Genomic DNA, 18173 nt, shown 5'->3' on the forward strand with positions numbered 1-18173 from the left:
CTTGCCCACACACTTCGCATTTATAAGCACTCATTTTAGTAACACAAACTTTACACTGTAATCACAATGATTAAAAAAAGACGCACAAAAAAATACCACACGCACCCCGCACTCACAATGATTTTAAGACACACGAAAATATCACGCACACTCCGCACTCACAAAGCGACGCACAAAGCCAAAATAGCACGTGCACTCTGCACTAACAAATACAGCTATTGCAGCAATACCACCCGGGCTCCAAACCGCAAATGCAGGTACTGTTTCTGGTCTTCGTTGTGAGGGAACTATAGGGGGTGGGGTGAAGTCCCGTTCGTGAGTGAGGCATGGGGGTGGGGTGAGGACCCATCGTGGGTGTGCTGAGTGCGGGGTGAGTGTCACAGTTAGGTAGAGTGGGGGGGATCCTCGCTGGGATCTTCGCAGGTTTTAACGTTTGCTCTCGTCTGGTGTGTGACATTCCCTGGGGAGTCCACCGGGGGCGGAACCGCACAGTAACCCTGGGTTTGGTGTGGGGCCACGGAGGGGTGAAGTGGACTGCGGTAGTCGTCGTGGGTTTGTGGACCACTGCGGCTGCGGCGGGGACGGAGCCTCTCCGTTGTTTCTAGGTCCCCGGTTAACATACAATACAATACAATGCAAGTGTAGCTCATTCGCACAGAGGTCCCCAAAAATAAAAAACAATTGTTATCTATGGCCGGCCTTACGCTTCTTCCAGCCTGCTCTCGTATAAGCTTACTGTCATCCAGTTCATAACGAATGAACTCCCATTTCAAGATCCCCTTGTGGCGCATAGCTTGAAGAGCGTGCCCACGACCTTAGTTAAGGACGAATAGGGCAACTCATTTCCTTTTTACGGTGAATGACCAAAATGGATTTGAGATTTCGTGGTAAATGGCTCTGGTACACTTGCTACTAGTCAATATCCATTGCAATGATTTGGAATTTTTCAAACTGATGCTAAGTCGACACGTCTCTGCAATTTTTTATTCCTTAGGGAGAGCAGTTATCTCTGCGCACTTGCCCATTGCATGATTAACCTTGGTTTACCACACCTAGTCGCAAACAGGGAAGTGACAAATTTATTTTCGTTTGGAAATATCATACAATGTAGTTATAACTAAAGTGCAGCTTCTCTCCAGTGGGGGCTGTAATAATCGAATAGTAGCGAAACATGTTAGAGATGGTAATGCATGAATGAGGAACCGATTTACACTGGAAACCATTTAATTCCAATTTTCAGCTGCTGAGAATTCTTCCGGGTTGTATGGCCATGGTCCATGGAACTCTTCTATCCCTGACGTTTCGCCCAAGGCTACATTGGACATTTTTGGAGGTGCTCCGGGTTGTGCTGAGTCTTGCCGACTGATGAGTTGGACGTCGAAGATCGGCCTAAATACCGTGGAAAGTGGGCGTGGTCTGGATTTTACGTGATCTGCTATGTGGTACCTGGAAGAGGAAGGATTCCTATCCTGGTGGAAATTATTGACGAGGTTGCTGTTCCTATAACTGAACATGCAGCACATGTCCAGGGCAGTGTTAGTGCTCGTGCAGTATCACCAGAATTGTCCATCCCATGTCCAACAGCATGGAAAGTTTTGCGGCCTATATTACACTGATACCCATACAAGCTTCAGACGGCTAAGAAACTGAAAGCTCGGGATCCGCAGCAACGTTCTGAGTTTCTGGCACAGGTCGAAAATGATAACACGTGGCTGAGCAATGTTATATCGAGTGACGAGGCACATTTTACACCACAGGGTGCAGCGAATACACAAAAATGCCGAATTTGGCTACGGTTAAACCAAGTATCCTGTACGAGCAGCCATTGCACTCGTCGTATGTGACTATCTGGTGTGGATTCACAAGCAAGTTTATTCTTGGTCCGTTCTTCAGTATAAAATCACTTCCTTTTTGTATAGAATATTAAATGAAGTAAAAAATTGATTTACATTACAAACAGCAAAATATATGATCAAATGATCATGCCACGCCGGCCGCTGCGGCCAAGCTGTTCTAGGCACTTCAGTCCGGAACCGCGCCGCTGCTGCTATGGTCGCAGTTTCGAATCCTGCCTCGGTCATAGATGTGTGTGGTGTCCTTAGTTTAAGTTAGGTTTAAGTAGTTCTAAGTCTAGGTTTTTTTTATTTTTTATTTTTTTGTAAATGCAAACAATTTACTGAACAGCTCAAGTTCGTGATACTAGCCAGCAGGTAACTATAGACATGCCTCAGAAATAAGGTAGATAGATTAAACAATTCTCACTGACTATAGAGTACAGTTCGCAAATCAGAAAAATTACATCTGCATTCTATACCCTTCGATTCTAAAATCAGTTTGGAATTGTGACAGCAAGCCCACACGCATTGACAGAACTGAACGCAAGCAGTAGCAGGCAAAACCTTAATAAATAACACATTTATCTACATAACAACAGACAACCAGGATACAGAGTCAAAATAGCTACCACATGACTCCAAGTGACGTGCACACTAATCAGATGCTCACCGTGATTTCTCGTAAAATGCAGCGCCCGTTGACAAACGCCTGCTGAGAGAGCGCCGAGAGGAGGATGTAACGAAGATTACTCGTAGTCAGAAACGAGTATCATCCAGGAGACGTCATCGCGTCCAGTACTTGCTTGCGGTCAAACCGGACTCCAACCCGGCACCACAATGGACACAAACTGCTTGCAACTTCAATAGCAGAAGACACGCCAAATATTGTGCGTCCTGCCGAAGTAGCTTTTAACGAGCCATGTTCACGGCTGCGACCAACACTCTGCCCCGCCGAGTGAGCAAAGGCACCACTCTTGCCAACGGACCACGGCAGACGCGTGGCCACAACATGCCGCCACACTTGGCCCTTCGCTGCAGCCCTTAACTATCTTCTCCTCCGATCTGCCCTCTACCGGCGACAGTTACTCCAGAGGGATTCCAAATCAGCGGGAATTACGCGAAATTAAACGCGGGTGCACGGTACAACGGTATCGATAGAAAATTGAAAATTCAGCATTTTTCGTCGTCATATATGGGATCGAAAATGCAAACTTGCATAGAAATAGAGGAAAGAAACTTTCTGACTGCCGCTTATGTACCCATAAGGCATATGTTGCGCAACGAAAGCGCTGCTGGCGTAGCGACCAAGGCATTTGGCCGAATCTAGTTTCGAGTTCAGAGTACTGCACAGACGAACAGTCGGTACACTTTATCGCATAAGGGAGGAAACAAACTCTTGTCACATATGGCAGTACATACACTATGTGATCAAAAGTATCCGGACACCTGGCTTAAAATGACTTACAAGTTCGTGGCGTCCTCCATCGGTAATAATATGTGGCTTATGGTCAGTCTCTTGACCGTGTAATCCAAGTTTTCTCACCTCCCGCGTAAGTGCCATAGTACTTGCAGTGGATCCTGATGCAGTTTGGAATGCCTGTGTGATGGTCTGGATACATATCTGCCTATTACACATTACGACCCTCTTCAACTGTCGGTGGTCTCCGTCAGTTAGCAGATGAAGTTGGCCTGTACGCTTTTGTGCTGTATGTGTCCCTTCAGGTTCCCACTTCACTATCACACTGCAAACAATGGACCTAGAGATGTTTACGAGTGTGGAAATCTCGCGTACAGACGTATGACACAAGTGACACCCAATCACCTGACCACGTTCGAAGTCCGTGAGTTCCGCGGAGCGCCCCATTCTGCTCTCTACGATGTCTAATGACTACTGAGGTCGCTGATATGGAATTTCTGGCAGTAGATGGCAGCACAATGCACCTAATATGAATAACGTATGTTTTTGTCCGGATACTTTTGACTACATAGTGTATAAAAAAGCAATTTTCCATCACAGTGTCTGGGTGATCTTGTTGCCTAAGGATATTTTGTGCTTATAAGAAACTAATGATTAATTTAGCCCTCGGTGTTTAGATGAGTTCAACTGTTTAACAGACCAGTTAAAAATTTTTGCGGCCATTGCTCCAAATGTGGCAAATGGATAAGTTAAATTTACATAAAAAGAAGAAAAAAAAAGACTTCAGAACATTTTAAAATTGTACTTTTCTGACAACAAGGCTTGTCTGATATTGGATTCCTGGGGTGGGTAAACTAATACCATGATGTATGACAACATGTTTATAGAAGACAAGGGTAAACTGACTTGTACGGTAGGATTAATACCGTCCAACTGCACACCTATGCGACATCCAAGTGATGTTTGTTTTTATCGCCATGTTAAAAAAAAAAATGTTTCGTGGCTTCAAAACTGCAATCTGCTTCTGGAAAGCGAGTGGGAACTGGTTTTTACAGACTACTTGTAACAATGATGCTATGTCTCCAACCATCAACTACCATCCATAGTACTGGATGGGAAGGGAGAAGTCTTATTCTGACCACCACCTCGCTGTCGACTACTTTGAAAAGTTTAAGAAACTTTTCTGATCGCTAGTTTGCTAGCAGCCTTGGTTTTTTTTTTTTTTTTTTTTTTTTTAGTTTCGACTTCAGGCCAGTCTATAAAGAGAGGTGCTTTACAACCAACCAGCATTGAATTTGGAGGAATAGCAGTCCTTGCTTAGCCTGCACCCACAACGAACTGAGGTCAAGTCCGTCTGGGTTTCGCAGTCGCGGTCACCCAGAAAACAGCACAGTCGTTGTAAATGCGCAAACGGAACGATTTATCTGACGTCCAAAAGATTATGATCACTGGCTGTCGGGCCTAGGGTGAAAGCATTTCCCAAACGGTTAATTCTATAATATATCCGCGTGACGCAGTGGTTAACTTATAGCGTGCATGGGAAAATGGCGCTATACAAAACCGACGCTGAGGCAACTGTGATGCATCAGGGGCCGTAGATGACAGGGGCGAACGACAGCTTCAGAGATGTGTACGGGCAAATAGACGTGCAACTGTTGAGCAACTGACTACCCAAATGAACCAAGGAGCTACCAGCAGTGTTTCTTAAACAACTATTCAGCGAACGCTGCTACAATTACGCTCATAAATTAAGGATAATGCTGATACATGGTGAAACAACGCTCTGGTGGGCGGTTTACGGGTTTAAATCACCTCCGGGTATGACCATGCGGTGCATTTGACCTGTGGTCGTCGCACAGTGGCGCTGGCAGCAGTCCACATTCGCAGAGGTCTGTTGGTGCATGTCAAGAGTACGGTGCAGCGAATAAGTGTGCAGACGTTTTCAGACGTGCTAATGGTGACTGTGTGTTGAAAGTGGCTCAAAGAACACATATTGACGACGTTACGGGGCGTAGAATACTAGGGCGACTGGAGGCTGGTCAGACACAGCAGGTAGTAGTGCGGGCCCTCCATGTGCCACAAAGTGTGATCTCAAGATTATAGCAACAATTCCAGCAGACAGGAAACGTGTCCAGGCACTACAGAACGAGACGTCAACAGTGTACAACACCACAAGGAGACCGCTATCTCACTACTAGTGCCCGCGGACGGCCGCAGAGTTCTGCAGGTAGTCTCGCTCAAGATCTTACCGCAGCCACTGGAACAGCTATCTCCAGACACACAGACTGCAGACGACTGAACAGACATAGTTTATTAACCTGGAGACCTGCAGGGTGCATTCCCCTGACCCCTAGTCACAGGAGAGCCCATGAAGCCTGGTTCAAGAACACAGTACATGGTCATTGGAACAGTGGTCCCAGGTTGTGTTCACGGATGAGTCCAGGTATAGTCTGAACAGTGGTTCTCGCCGAGTTTTCATCTGACATGAAACAGGAACCAGATACCAACCCCCTAATGTCCTTGAAAGGGACCTGTATGGAGGTCGTGGTTTGAAGGTGTGGGGTGAGATTATGATTGGTGCACGTACACCCCTGCATGTCTTTGACAGAGGAACTGTAACAGATCAGGTGTATCGGGACGTCATTTTGCACCAGTATGTGCGCCATTTCAGGGGAGCAGTGGGTCCCACCACCCTCCTGATGGATGATAACGCACAGCCCCACCGAGCTGCCATCATGGAGGAGTACCTTGAAACAGAAGATATTAGGCGAATGGAGTGACCTGCATATTCTCCAGACCTAAACCCCATGGAGAACGTCTGAGATGCTCTCTACAACACTTCAGGAACTCCGACAGGCACTGGTGTGAGATTGGGAGGCTATACTACAATGGTTCAAATGGCTCTGAGCACTATGGGACTCAACTGCTGTGGTCATCAGTCCCCTAGAACTTAGAACTACTTAAACCTAACTAACCTAAGGACATCACACACAGCCATGCCCGAGGCAGGATTCGAACCTGCGACTGTAGTAGTCGCACGGTTCCGGACTGCGCGTCTAGAACCGTGGCCGGCTCTGGAGGCTATACTCCAGCAGGTGCTCGACCACCTGATCCAGAGTATACCAACCCGTTGTGCGGCCTGTGTGCGTGTGCGTGGTGATCATATCCCAGATTGATGTCGTGGTACAAGTGCAGGAAACAGTGGTGTTTTGTAGCACATGTGTTTTGGGGCAGTTTTCTCAACTTATCACCAAAAGCGTGGACTGACAGATCTGTGTCGTGTGTGTTCCCTATGTGCCTATGCTATTAGCACCAGTTTTGTGCAGTGCCACGTTGTGTGGCACCACATTCTGCAGTTATCCTTAATTTACGAGCATGAGTGTACACATGGCCTCTGCAGCAGGTGCCTGGTTTATGCATCCATGCTGATTGCTGTTCACTGGCGACAAATGCTGAATTTGCACTCCAGTAACGTAACTGGGTGTCCACTGGGTGGCCTTTTCAGATGAATCACGTTTTATGCTCTATCGGACAGATGGCTGTTGGCGTGTACGTCTGAAAGCAAACAAGTAGGGACCGTCATGGTCTGGGGAATGCCTTTATGGCATTCCCTGGGTGATCTCGTCGTTGTGGAAGACACAGTGGGTCAACACAGGTACACATCTACCCCTGGGGCCCAGGGCGCACCCCGAATCCTCCCGATACCAGGTAGGTAAGCAGGTAACAGGACCGAATCCTCCCAAACTGACACAATGCGAGAGAGCACTGTGTGCGCTAATGACCTGAGCTGCCTGCGGCCACGGCGACAGAGCTTGCCTGCAGCCACTTTCCAGTTCGCGGCATATCGTTGTAGAGTGAACGTGTCCTCAGACGAGCCTACAATTTCAGTAAATAGGAAGGGTAGGAAAATGTAGGTTCTGAAAGGTGCCACATTCAGTTTTAAAAAACAGCTGAAAGGTGGTCTAGCGCGATGGACGTGCAACATTAATGGCTGCAGAAATTTTGTTAAAACTATTTCTATTGAGGAGCTCGATGTCGTGGAGTATCAAGAAGAGCAGAATCATGAAGAAATGCCTCATAACAAAATTCAGAGGCAAGAAATCAGCGGTGTGCTGGCTGCGGGTATCAAGTAACGACCCTCTGGCCAGCCCCTAGCTATGACACAGGCATCCGTGCACGGTCTTATGGTAAAACTGTTATAACTCTTCTTATAGGCTGCTTATAAAGAAAAAATATGTACCAGATTTTACATTAGAGCCGTAAAAATATAAGTGTGAAAACAGCATCCAACTTCCTGCATTACTTTTTGCATAATGTGAGTACAAACAGGCACGCAGAAGAAATTATAAAAATATTTTTTGCCGTCTATTGCGCTTCTCTAGACCATTCAAATTAAGTTTTCTAAACCATCTCTTATATTCGGACATCAAACACTTATCAATTTGTTGTATGTATAGATTTTCTGGAAATGTAACGATAATTCATAAAATGAACACTGAGATAGAATATGTGATTGCGAAATCGTGATCTGATATTTTAATAAATTAATTATGAAGCAATCAAGGCTATAAATGATTCCAGTTTCTAAACATAAATATCTAAATAAGATAAAAGATAAAACTTTTAAACATACTCAAAATACATGCGAAAATTTTTTACATCTTCTACTGTAACTTCATATGTTTTCCTTTGCCTGCTTGGAGTATTCATAACGTTTAGAACTGCTACCTGCTTCAAATGGAAGGATTCCGTCCCATCGTTTTTCAGACCCTTGCGGGCTTAGGATGATTCAGGGCTGCGCCCAAGGACCGTGTCCATTCCTACAAGCAGATTGTTGTTCCTCGGCATCTACCAACAGGACAAGGCAATTTGTCACACATCTTGCAATCTATGTGTGTGGTTCGAAGAGCGCCAGGATAAGTTTACTTTACGGCTCTGGTCACCAGTTCCCTGGATGTAAACTCATTCGAAAATCTATGAGACCATCTCGATCTGGCTTTTCCCGCCATGGATTCTCAAATGAGAAACCTAGCGCACTAGTGCAGCTCGCCACGAAACTGGAGTCGACAGGGACCACATCCCTGTCGATAACTGTGGGAACCTCACCGACACTCTTCCTGGATGTCTCACAGCAGTCCGTGCTGCGAAAAGTAGGTATTAAGGTTTTTGACGCAGGTCAGTGGGCAATGGAAAAGCTACTCAACACAAAAATCGTTTTAAGACACTTAATTCTTTTGCTAATGATTTTGTTTAATATATATGGAACCAGTAAAAAAAAATTAAACTTGCCGAGAGAACTCCGCAGGTCAGACAGCCTGCGACACGAAAACTTCACGAGGGGCATGAAGCTCAAAATTCGTATATGCTTATTTCTACAAGTTATGTCACATACAAGTTCAATATGCGTAGAAATAAACTTATTTGATATTTAAAATATTATCCTAATTTTCATTAAAATCCTTTTCTTATACTTCCATTAACATCTGGCATCACTGGAAATTAAAATATGTTCGTAAATATTACAACAACTGCACATATGTAATGATAATATGTTTAGCTCTACAGTATCTGATTTATTACATGTGCCCTGCACGCAAAACCGTGGTATTTTGCATTAATTTAACCACTTGTATATGTTTTTCTGAATAATGTCCGCCTGCTTAGCTGGGTAGTAATGTGCTGGTCTCCCATGCAAGCAGGCCCGGGTTAGATTCCCGGCCGGGTTGGAGATTTTCTCTGCTCGTGGACTGGGTTGTCCTCATCATTATTTCATCCTCATCACCGGCGCCCAATGTGGCGTCGAATGAAATAAGACTTGGACTTGGCAGCCGAACTTCCCTGAATAGGGGCCTCCCGCCCAACGATGCCATACGCTCATTTCCATTTCTATATAATCCTGCAGCTTGAGTGAGACCCTTTTGTTCGAAATCATAGGTGCAGATTTTAAAACTTTTGTTTGATCTATATGTAGGCTGGCTCTCCTTGGATGCGGAGTGCTTTTGCCCTGCTTACCTCCCGTAACGGCGGCTCTGCTGGTAAGGAATTATAGTGGTAGGGCATCCAATTCCTCTACCAGCAGTATGGTTGACAGCTGCTGAATGGTCTTTGGTGCATGTGAGCATGCTGCTATAAGTCTCCCCAATATAAGTCAGGGGAACGGGCAGGCCAATCCATTTGCCTAACATTCTCTCGTTCCAAGAGCTGTTCGACCCGGTCACGCATTCTCATCCATAAAAATGAAGTCGTTACCGAATGCACCCCTGGAAAAATGTACATGGGGAAGGAGGCCGTGTCACAATTACGTTAACAAGGAGTGCATCGTGTTCAAAGATTTGGAAGAAAACACAAACATGAAGCATTATGCCTCCCCACACTATTAAAGCTGGACCACCAAAACGATGATGTTCGATAATGTTCCTGTGTACATTACGCGTTCCCATCGAATACGATCGTTTTGGTGGTCCAAGTGTTGTGGTATTGAGAGACATAATGTTCCATAGACGTAATGACCCCCAAATCTGTGAACACGGTACACTCACTGGTTAAAGCTATTGTGAGACTGTACTCATTTCCAATATATGCGACTTTTCAGGGATGCTTCCGGACTGAATTGATTTTTATGAATGATAATGCGCGGCCACATCGAACTGCGCTGGTGGAGGATCTGTTGGAAATAGTTGATATTAAGCGAATGGACTGGCCTGCCCGTTTCCCCAACTTAAATCCAATCGAGCTGTGAGCTGCAGTGGAGAGATGTATTGCAGCATGTCCACACGCACCAATTGGCAACCGCGCTAGTGGAGCAAAGCAATGCCCTTTTCGTAAGAACTGCTCACCTAGCTTGTGCCCAGCGTAGGAGCACGTTAAGAGCATGCACTGCCGTCCGTGACGATCACAACCCTATTAATAAGCATATTCCGTCTTTTGTAATGTGCAGGGGAACATTATAAATCGTAGGTGCGGCGGCAACAAAAGTGTCATTTATGTTCGTCTCAATGTCCGTTTCTTTCATTTAGCTTCTGTGCTATACTGTAGCATTTCTTTCTATGTATGGTCCTAGTTTCACTGAGCTGTGTTACTTAAATGAGACACAACATTCTAAAGTTAATTTCATCCATACGTTTTGTACACCAGTGGACTTTTACATTTCTGTACAAGTAATTCGATGATACATAATAAAAAAATAACCCATTGTAAACGCACCTACCACAAAATATTTGATATGGGTAACAGTCTTAAGATGGAGAAACGAGGAAGCTCGTATTTCATTAATTTCTCTGCATCGTGTTCAACCTGAAAAAACTCTTTGTTTAGCAACTATGTTACTAATTAATTTACTCATTGCTATTTCTTGTGCATTTCCGAGAGGAGGGAGCTGACGGAGAGAGAGAAAAGGAGATGGGGAGGAAGAGGGAGCGAGGGAGGTAGTAGCTGAAATGAGATAATATTACATTAACGTTAGGTACGTAAGTATTTTTGTACAATGTTAATTTTAATGTACCTCTTCTCAGTTTATAATTATTAATTTTCGTCAAGGTGGTAATGATTGACATTTTCCTCTGTACGAAGGAAGACGACGTTAATGCAAAGACACATGTGCTGGGAGGTAGTTGGTTGTTGGCGTCATCCAGGCAGCCTAAGCGATCTATAGATTTCCCTCAGAACTCGACTGTAATAGTGATAATCCCCTGCTTGCTCCACGCATCTAAACAGAATCGTGTACGATACCAGCGAGGCTTCACAGAACGGAACTTTCTCCATTGGGTTCCACTAGTTACAGGAGCTGGTCCGTAGATTAGGAGTACAGGCACAATGGTATGTGAACTACTAGTACATTCTACCAAGGAACATTCGTATTTAAATCTGGCTGAGGACTGCTGTTTACTTTTAGGGAAGCTTAAGAGTTCGTTGTGGAACCGTTTTGAACTGAGAGTACAACTATTTGTTTTCTCAGCATTTTCCAGATTTGATTATTAAACCACGGAGAGTCCTTTCCACCCTTAATCAATTAACTTGGCACATATGTCTCCAGCACGTGATTTACAATGTGTTAAAACTTTCCCTGTAATTCCTCTACGTTCATCTACTGTAACCAAATGATGTCCATTCATTGCCCAGTTGGGATGCAAACAACTGTTTATCTGCTTTGCTGGCATAAATACTTTCGTAGCGTTTTTGATGGATTTATTAACTTTAGCAACCAACGTTGGTACGATATCGTGATCACTAATCTCTATCTATAAACTGACACTATCTATAAGGTCAAGTTTGTTTGTAGCTGCAAGGTCTAAAATATTTTCGTCGCGTGTGGGTTGTCTAGCTAGTTCTTCAAGACAGTTTTTGGAAAACGTGTTCAAAAGTAATTCGCAAGGCTTTCTGTCCACACCAGCTGCAGTGAATCCATACATGTTCCTGTCGGTAGGTTAAAGCCGCCTCCATCAAACACTACATGCTCTGGGTATTTCCGTCCTACTGAGCGTAGACTTTCCTTGAGTGAATCTACAGCTACTGCTACGGTGAAATCAGGTGGCCGGTAAAAACATCCGATAATTAACTTGAGTTTACCATGGCCTGTTACTCGTCACCAGATACCTTCAGTCATGGTCAATTTCGACTTCGACAGATACAATATTTTTTTCGACAGCAATGAACACTCCTGCTCCTATGGCGTACAATCTATCTTTTCCTCGCTAAATATTTCAGAGATTTCTACTATGGGTTTCAGCCAACTCACAGTTCCAAGAATAACTAGAGTGCAACAATTTTCCTGGAGGGAAGTGGATTCGGAAACTTCGTTACGAATACTTCGACAATTTACTATTAAAATTTTGACATTTGTACGCGATCTGATTTCGCTCTCTGCATGTCAACATGTGAGCATTCACCAGAGGACGTCAAACTGCTGCCTAGCCTAAAACCCTCAAGCACACTCCACAAGTACTCCACTACCCAAGTAGCGGCTTCCTTTGTGTAGTGCATCTCTGACTTACCAATGGCAACCATACAACTCTCCAGCCCATTACACAGGTCGGGAAATCTGTGGTGATGACAGTCACCGAATCGATAGAGCCTCCAAATCAAAGGAGTCAGATCGACTATGGTAATGATGCTGCAAATTTTGAACTCTGCTTGCACCACACGAGTGAGGCCAGCAGTCTTCACCGCTTCTGCCAACTACCTGCAGGAGCTGAGGATGTTTTCAGTACCCAGGCGACCGGTATCTTTTGCTCTGACGTGAGCAACAACTTTCACACTACTGCAACCAACATTGGTATGATATTGTGATCATTAATCTCTGTCTATATACCGCCACTGCCGATAAGGTCAGGTCTGTGTGTAGCTACAAGGCCTAAAATATTTTTATTGCGTGTGGGTTGTCTAACTAGTTCTTCAAGACAGTTTTTGGAAACGTGTTCGAAAGTACTTCGCAAGACTGTCTGTCCATACCACCTGCAGTGAATCCATACATTGTCCTGTCGGTAGGTTAAAGCTGCCTCCACCACATCTTGGATGAGGTCCTCTGGCAGACATACCAAGTGGACAGTGGAATTCTTTCCGGTCCTGGATAGCATTTCCCTAAGGGGCTCCATGTTGTATCTAACACTGGAGCTCCCAATAACTAGCAACCCCCTCCCCTCTACCGCCTCTCCTTTTATGTGCCTGCTCGGACCCTGCTGAAGGAGCGGCCATGTGTCCACTCACCGAGTTAACGGGCGAGGCCAGATGGTCAGCCTCCATATTGACTTTGCGTCTCAAGCGACACAACGGCAAAACAGTCCGCCACTCACCATGCAGTGAACGCAGTCCCCCGTGTCGGATACGTTGGAAAGTTACTCGTCAGGAGAACCCATGGGCGAAGCAAGCAACGTCTGAAGTGTCCCATGTGACGCACCAGTTTTTCTGCTGCCGCCACGCACTGAGGCAGCAGTCTGCAGGTGGCTGACTGTGGCCAAAGCGTCTTCAGTTGTTCGCGAATTGCGGCCAGCTCCTCTTGCGTCTGCACATATTACGCAGACACTCTGTCAGTCCTATTGCTACTAACTTGAGAATTAAAGTATGAAAATAAACAGAAAAGGCTAAATATATGACTCGATAGTCTCCTGGTGCTTCACCAACCAAGGCTGACAGCTGGAAGTTCCGCTTCAACTGGCTGATTACCCTACAGAATAAATGTTCGTTTACATAAAGGAATTCCATCTTTTAGTGTTGCGATGTTAGTACTTGTTATCTCAGACGCATTTCTTCTTTCATGGGAAAAGTATTTTCCGTGAGTGTGTTGTAATAGTATACACTTTTGGTTTTGCATATATTAATAATAGATTTGAAACATTTCATGTCCTGAATTTTTTTTTACATAGATGAAATGACACAGTCACTGCTTGCGTGTCCTCGATTATTGTATTTTCTCCGCATGTTATCATAAGTCGAAAGACGCTCTTGCAGTTCACTCACGAAATCTTTGATGTATTCACAACGAAATTGGTGTTCTTGCTTTTTCTGACCTCCTCCTGCGTGCACAGTCTCAGGTAAAAACTTAACCGTGGATCTGGCAGTTGATTGTCCTGTCAAATGTACAAGACACTTGAAGAATGCCATAGGGGAAATAATGGATGTATACCATTGGACCAGTACTTTCGTGATTCGTTTGTCAGTAACAGACAATGACAGGGGGTGCAGAGGTCCGATTTCTCCTGTGTAAACAAACCACAACGGAAATACACTCACCAGCCATCTGATAATTACCCACTTAGCAAGTGAGATGCTTCACATGGTTTCTAATGCACAGCATTTTCATGTATCATTGTGTATCCAGGCTGATAAACTCCGTCTTGAGGCCACAAGTGGCCCATCGGGACCATCCGACCGCCGTGTCATCTGCAGCTGAAGATACAGATAGGAGGGGCATGTAGTTAGCACACCGATCTTCCGGTCGTTATGATGGTTTTCTGTGACTAGAGACGCTACCATTCGGTCGAGTAGCTCCTGAATTGGCATCACGAGGCTGAGTGCAACAGCACATGGCGGCCCGGATCGTCACCCATCCAAGTGCCGGCCACGCCCGACAGCTCTTAACTTCGGTGATCTGACGGGAACCGGTGCATCCACTGCGGCAAGGCCGTTGCAGGCCGATACGCCACACACATTAACTGCAGGATAAGTATCCATATGCAAGCAGTTTATGCAAGCATGTACAAATCATCGTTCCCTTTGCACTGTGCACACATGCTTGTACAAGATCGGTTTGTGCTTAGAATGCGTGCAGCTCAGACGACAACTATTTGCTCATTTGGGTCGACTCTACCGTTGTCATACGGTAAAAAAGTAAAAAACGAAGGCAGAACCGTGATGGGTTGTGTCAAGACGATTAATGCACCCAAAAGCTATTGCACACACTAAGTTTCTCTGTGAGTTGAAGATATATTCACATGATTTGTATAATTTCGGTGACGTGAAGGAAAAGTTATCAATCTCATGGCACTCACAGTCACAGTCACTAGACTGAAGGGTTTCCCAAACCGTGTTCTGTGTAAAGTGAAAAAGTGCTTCGCGAAAAATTATGGATAATTTGGCTGTTTTTTTCTACATGCTGACGATACTCATCATGTTCTTCAAATTTTATTGTAGTTTCTGTGTTATTAGTTACGATTTAAATTGAATTAACCACTTTATAAAACAAGATTTTTCTCGTTATTAATCTTGAAAATAAACAAGGTTTTCCATTAAAGTATTAGTATTCTTAACGTATTCCGTCAGAGGAAACGTTCGTGAAGCCCTACTCGAGAAAAACTATAACCACACATAAGACTAACAGCAATATTGTGATTCCTTACTAGCTGATCCCTGACGCTGAAAAGACGAGCCTATCCTTGGCTCGAAATGGTGCAGTTTGAACAAAATTTGTCATTCCTGCGGTTCCTGTGGGAGAGAGAATATATCTTACCACTCTAGTTGATTTGTCCTTGCTGGTGTAGCCTGACAAAGAGAAAGACATACTCTGATGGGGATTAGTAAAACTTAATCCTTCAGCAAGTCAGGCCAACTCATGGTTGGCCTGTGATGAGGTGGTTGGCCCAGTCCACGGATGAGCTGGTTGCGGGAGTGTCCCGCTTTCTCGTAGAACTTCTTGGTGATGGCGCGAAACCTGTCTCGGAGAGGCAGGATCGAGGTGTCCTCGTGGAGTTGGCGCGTCGAGAAGCGCCTCGGAAGATGCAAAGCAGTCTTGAGGCCGCGGTTCTGTATTCGCTGCAGAGTCACAATGTGCCCATCCGCGGCTTTCCCCCAGACCACGGCCGCGTACTCTAACAGTGGGCGGACCAATGAAACATTCTCTGCACACAGATTTGCTTGTGGGGAAAAAGCAACAGTCTTCCCTTATTAGTACAGGGTGCCAGAATTCTCTTTCTTTTACGTAGTGTATACGTAATGAAACCTGCCCATGACGAGGTCTGTTAGTACCTTTTACTAATTTTTTTGTTTCAAGTTGCCACATGCGTTTATGACTTCGTTGTGGATTTTAGGACTTACTGTATGTCAGTGCTATTTCTTGAGCTGTTCAATAGGTGATTTTTTTAAATATTTCATTATATTTAGCACGGTATCTTGTTGTTGTTGTTGTCTTCAGTCCTGAGACTGGTTTGATGCAGCTCTCCATGCTACTCTATCCTGTGCAAGCTGCTTCATCTCCCAGTACCTACTGCAACCTACATCCTTCTGAATCGGCTTAATGTATTGATCTCTTGGTCTCCCTCTACGATTTTTACTCTCCACGCTGTCCTCCAATGCTAAATTTGTGATCCCTTGATGCCTCAGAACATGTCCTACCAACCGTTCTCATCTTCTAGTCAAGTTGTGCCACAAACTTCTCTTCTCCCCGATCCTATTCAATACCTCCTCATTAGTTACGTGATCTATCCACCGTATCTTCAGTATTCTTCTGTAGCACCACATTTCGAAAGCTTCTATTCTCTTCTTGTCCAAACTAGTTATCGTGCATGTTTCACTTCCATACATGGCTATACTTTCAGAAACGACTTCCTGATACATAAATCTATATTCGATGTTAACAAATTTCTCTTCTTCAGAAACGCTTTCCTTGCCATTGCCAGTCTACATTTTATATCCTCCCTACTTCGACCATTATCAGTTATTTTACTTCCTAAATAGCAAAACCCCTTTACCACTTTAAGTGTCTCATTTCCTAATCTAATTCCCTCACCATCACCCGATTTAATTTGACTACATTCCATTATCCCCGTTTTGCTTTTGTTAATGTTCATCTTATATCCTCCTTTCAAGACACTGTCCATTCCGTTCAACTGCTCTTCCAAGTCCTTTGCCGTCTCTGACAGAATTACAATGTCATCGGCGAACCTCAAAGTTTTTACTTCGTCTCCATGAATTTTAATACCTACTCCAAATTTTTCTTTTGTTTCCTTTACTGCTTGCTCAATATACAGATTGAATAACATCGGGAGAGGCTACAACCCTGTCTCACTCCTTTCCCAACCACTGCTTCCCTTTCATGCCCCTCGACTCTTATGACTACCATCTGGTTTCTGTACAAATTGTAAATAGCCTTTCGCTCCCTGTATTTTACCCCTGCCACCTTTAGAATTTGAAAGAGAGTATTCCAGTCAACATTGTCAAAAGCTTTCTCTAAATCTACAAATGCTAGAAACATAGGTTTGCCTTTTCTTAATCTTTCTTCTAAGATAAGTCGTAAGGTCAGTATTGCCTCACGTCTTCCAACATTTCTACGGAATCCAAACTGATCCTCCCCGAGGTCTGCATCTACCAGTTTATCCATTCGTCTGTAAAGAATTCGCGTTAGTATTTTGCAGCTGTGACTTATTAAACTGATAGTTCGGTAATTTTCACATCTGTCAGCACCTGCTTTCTTTGGGATTGGAATTATTATATTATTCTTGAGGTCTGAGGGTATTTCGCCTGTCTCATACTTCTTACTCACCAGCTGGTAGAGTTTTGTCATGACTGGATCTCCCAAGGCCGTCAGTAGTTCTAATGGAATGTTGTCTACTCCGGGGGCCTTGTTTCGACTCAGGTCTTTCAGTGCTCTGTCAAACTCTTCACGCAGTATCGTATCTCCCATTTCGTCTTCATCTACATCCTCTTCCATTTCCATAATATTGTCCTCAAGTACATCGCCCTTGTATAAACCTCCTATATACTCCTTCCACCTTTCTGCCTTCCCTTCTTTGCTTAGAACTGGGTTTGCCATCTGAGCTCTTGATATTCATACACGTGGTTCTCTTCTCTCCAAAGGTCTCTTTAATTTTCCGGTACCTTATTAGGGATCGAAATTTTCGTTCCTCATTGTTGGCAATTCCTCGGATTGGTAGGTCATTCTCTGCACAAACTGCAACTGATTCTATCACAGGCAATGAAACACCCCTGTTATGTTCTTGTTTTTCCTCCATTTGTTTGTTGTTTACTCAAAACAACTATTATAAAATTATCAGCAGAAACTACAGCAGAAATACGTTAACTTTTTTTGAAGGCTCCCTGGAATTTGTCGACTGCATCTTTCCGATTTCTGAAGGGATAACCTATTAACTGCAACTGTGATTTAAACTGGCGATTTATTTGGCTATAAGTATGCAAGCAGTTGCTTTTTTGAAATTTTGATATGGTTTGTCATATCATTAATTGGTTTTCTAGCCGCTGCAGGCACATTATCAGATGAAGGTGTTACAGAACATTATATCGTCGACCAAGTGTAGCTGGGCACTTTGGTGATGGTGAATGCACTGAATTGTATCTATAGCAAATCCATTCTCATAATGTACATTATCAGGTAATACTCACAAATACCCACAGTTTTTGATTACAAAGGCTTTCGCGACGGAGTCCTTGCATGCCACATCAAATTTGGATAAAATCCAAAGCTTTCGATGACTACC

General features: G+C 44.2%; 1 protein-coding gene and 1 pseudogene across 2 annotated transcripts in view; one reads left to right on the forward strand and one right to left on the reverse strand.

Moving 5' to 3' along the window:
* Positions 1-18173, forward strand: part of LOC126354303 (sperm flagellar protein 1-like) — a 153801-nt gene that overhangs the window by 27576 nt on the left and 108052 nt on the right. The gene's annotated exons all lie outside the window — the stretch shown is intronic.
* On the reverse strand, positions 14259-14376 carry LOC126356614 (5S ribosomal RNA; annotated as a pseudogene).

The sequence above is a fragment of the Schistocerca gregaria genome, chromosome 3, assembly GCF_023897955.1.
Source record: "Schistocerca gregaria isolate iqSchGreg1 chromosome 3, iqSchGreg1.2, whole genome shotgun sequence".
Taxonomy (NCBI): Eukaryota; Metazoa; Arthropoda; class Insecta; order Orthoptera; family Acrididae; genus Schistocerca; species Schistocerca gregaria.